At 37.6% G+C, this 3889-nt stretch overlaps 1 pseudogene across 1 annotated transcript; it reads right to left on the bottom strand.

Annotated features, from left to right (window-relative positions):
• Window positions 1-246: 246 nt before the first annotated feature.
• Window positions 247-1148, bottom strand: LOC103254452 (annotated as a pseudogene). Its single transcript, XR_503955.1, has one exon. The product of XR_503955.1 is annotated as a protein lin-28 homolog A pseudogene (transcript).
• Between the last annotated feature and the right edge of the window lie 2741 nt (window positions 1149-3889).

The raw sequence follows: 3889 nt of genomic DNA, 5'->3' as shown, positions 1-3889 counted from the left end.
ATGTGAAAAAAGCCCTGCCTTACTGAGAGACTCTCCTCCCACAGGATATAATGGTTTGAGTTCATTAATATGACCTTATACTTCATCGTTTCAATCTGGCATGGGAATTATTCTTAAGGATCCTTTTTAAAAAGGAAAACAACTTCCCTATTCAGGCTACTTTCAAAAGTCTAAGATTCTGGAGATTGAGCCTCAGATAAATTATGCGGGTTCTAGGGTGATATCCCCCACCCAAAACCCTCACTTGCATTTGGACAGAGCATGGTTGGAGTTCCTTTGCCTCACTCCTTCTCCCCACCAAGAGGGAAGAAGGGGTGATACTGTGAACCGCGGCCTAAGATACATGGCAGTGCCAGCTGGCCCCGACCCACCGTATTCCCACTTTCTCCACTCTGCCTCTTCCTTGAAACGTTCTCATAGCAAAAGAATAGCCACTGCCCAATGTGGCTCAATTCTGGGCCTCTGGGAGCAGGGCAGGGCTGTGGATTTCTTCTTCTTCCTCACGAAAGTAGGCTGGCTTTCCCTGTGTACTAGGGGCCTGCTGGGCCTTCAGTGGACATGAGGCTACCATATGGCTGATGCTCTGGCAGAAGTGACACTTCTTGGGCTGAGGTGGCAGCTTGCATTCCTTGGCATGATAGTCTAGACCTCCACAGTTGTAGCACCTGTCTCCTTTTGATCCGCGCTTCTGCATGTTCTTTCCCTTTGGCCGCCTCTCACTCCCAATACAGAACACCCCACCAGGTCCAGTGACACGAATAGATTCCAGGTCCTTGGCAGACTTCTTAAAGGTGAACTCCACTGCCTCGCCTTCCTTCAGGCTCCGGAAGCCTTCCATGTGTAGCTTACTCTGGTGCACAAAGACGTCCACCGGGGGGTCGAGCGAGACCCCGGCGCGGATGGTCATGGACAGGAAGCCAAACCCCATGTGCACGTTGAACCATTTGCAGATACCGGCACCGTGCAGCAGCTGCGGCCCGTCTGCCGCCCGGGTCGTGTCCTCCGGCGCCTCCTCGGGTGCCTCCTCCGCCACCTTGGTGCAGCCACCTGCAAACTGCTGGTTGGACACGGAGCCCATGGTCGTCGGCTGAGCCCGCGGCCCCGGGCCCCTGGTCGGGCGGCTGCTGGCCCCAGAGAAGTCCGGAGGCAAAGGGCATAAATACACATTTTAAAATGACAAGGTCCATGTCAATTAGGCATTTGTTTTGTTTTAAACAATAAAATCCACATAACAAATAACTTCCTAGGAAGACAAAAGGGTCTTTACTTATTATTCTTAATTCATTTTAAGTTAAATACATTTTCCAAGTCACCAAGTTATACATCATGTATAAAAAAAGAGTGAATGAAAAACTAAATAATTAAATAGATCGTTGGGAATAACAATTTTTTACTTCAGCAAAAATGGCAATTTTTTAAAAATTGCCCTACCTGACTTATTAATTAATTCCGAATTTCAACCTATCTCAGTAGTAAAAATAAAGTACAAGTCCTTCCAAATTAGTAAATTACATCACAAGGGAAAAAATCCAGATTCTTCAGAAGAGTTATGAGGAATAGGATTAAAAATGTAATTATTGTATAGTCTCAACAATTATTATAGAAATAAAAAAATCTTGATGTGAACATATAAAAGAAAGAAATACTAAAGTCATAATTAATATTGAAGTGTTTTCAGTCAGATATTTTAACAAACAACATATTGGTGAAAGTAATTATTTTTCATTACAAATGTGGATCAATTAAAATTAACTGACAGAAAGCAGACAAGGTGATCAACACTAAGAAATACAAAATAGCAGATTGAGACAGCACAATCAGCTACCTTGTTATTTGCCTACTTCATTTGTATATCTGCTAGTGTAAGAGGAAAAGAAAAACACATCAAAGTAAGGATTTGGGGAAAATGTATCTCTTTTTAAATCATTTCTATAAGGTTTAAATCCCTTTTTTATAATGTAAATTATTTCATTATTCCATTCCTACATTCGCAACTCATTTTTTTTAAATGAGGTATTCTTTCATCATTCCCTAAGAGTAAAAGTGTTTTGCTGTGACAACAGGTTATTGTAACAGTTATTTTATTTCCCATCTATTAAGCTTAGACTGCTTGAATCTGGCTTTCTGAAATTGTAAAGTGTAAGTTTTCTTCCTCTTTTCTGCTCAATTTTAGACAAATTTTCCTATACGGTATCTCTGAATTTAGTGGTTATATAGCTTGTAACCTTTAAAATGTTTAGATCAACTCCTAACTAATTTACTTATAAATTACTTAAACTTGAATACAGTTATTAAACATGGCGTTGCTCACCTCAGAGAATAAAAATTAATAACATAATTTGTATTAGATGCTTTAGCATAGTGCTTGCTTGGCCACTGAAACTTTAAATTAGTGATGACACGTTCTTATTACTTCTAAGATGTTTCCTTTACCTGGAACTAAGGATATATTATTTGACTCATTGACTGACCTGCTTGCTTGTATTTTGCCTTTTCTTTTATTTGCACAAATACTACACAAATTGATTATCAGTATTAAAAAATGGAAACAAAATTCAGTGAATATTAAAGTGCAACTTGACACCTTACCTGTGTCAAATACATCTCTCCAGAGACTGTCTATGCTTTAGTTTTATAAATTACACATTTGCACAATATCTATGACTATACAATATAATTTTTCCACAAAAATTTGAATATCTTTGTGTTTATAATCTTATATACGTATGAATGCTTCTCTTAGATACTTTCATAAAAGTGGAATTAATGATTAATAAGACACACTGTGAAAAATTTGCAATTATGTTTAAATATTTGAAGCCAAAAGTTTGAAGATTTATAGTAATCCCTGCAGAAATCATGGGGCTAGCAACAGACTGCATTTACTCTCTTCTGGAGTTCTAAGAAATAGGGCATCTGGAACCTTTCTCATACTGTGCATTATCAAACAGTTTAATTTTGGATAATATGAACAGGCAAATATTAATGTCATTATTACTTCTTTAAATTCTCAGATTTCTTTCCACTTCAAAATATTTTCAAGTCACTCAATTGTGTTTATTTCATTCACTTTCTTGTCATTTTCTAGTTGATTGATTTATGGGATGCTTTGTTACATAAAATTATAATTTGGAAAATAATTTCCTATCCAGTGTATGTACTGCAAATACTTTATTTCAGTAGGCTTGGTTCAAACTTTGTTTATGGCACATTACATACACACATACACACACACACACACACACACACACACACACTCTCTCTCTCTCTCTCTCTCTCTCTCTCTCTCTCTCTCTCTCTATTGGTTCATTGCTGAGAACTCTAACATTATATTTTCTTCAAATTATAGGTAATTATTCCTGCATATTCTAATGTAACTAACCTGGTTGTAAATAATCTGGTTGATATTTTACATTTTTTTTTTTGAGTTGGAGTCTCACTCTGTGACCCAGGCTGGAATTCAGTGGCACGCTCATAGCCACCGAAGCCTCAACCTGCTGGGCTAAGGCGATCCCTCTACCTCAGCCTTCCAAGTAGGCAGAACTACAGGTATGTGCCATCACATTGGCCAATTTTTCTTGATATGTTGTAGAGATGAGGTCTTGTGAAGTTGCCCTGGCTGGTGAAAGTTATATTTTTAAGTATTCAGAGATAGACTTTGCTTTTTTTCTGTAATATATGTTTTGTATGTAATGTGTGTTTTCAAACTGTTTTAACAGAAATTCTGTGAAAGAAGAGAGGGAAACATGATACATTTATGAGATTTACATATTTAGATATAATAAGTCTTACTTGTAGAAAATACTTGCTGCTGCTAAAAATATTTGAAAGTCACTGGAAAAAACAATGGATCAGCTCACAGTTTGTTGTCTTTCTGTTTTTTGTTTTT

Source organism: Carlito syrichta, unplaced genomic scaffold (assembly GCF_000164805.1).
Source record: "Carlito syrichta isolate Samal-C Ts95f unplaced genomic scaffold, Tarsius_syrichta-2.0.1 Scaffold280519, whole genome shotgun sequence".
Classification (NCBI taxonomy): Eukaryota; Metazoa; Chordata; class Mammalia; order Primates; family Tarsiidae; genus Carlito; species Carlito syrichta.
This window is presented reverse-complemented; position numbering and strand designations above follow the sequence as displayed.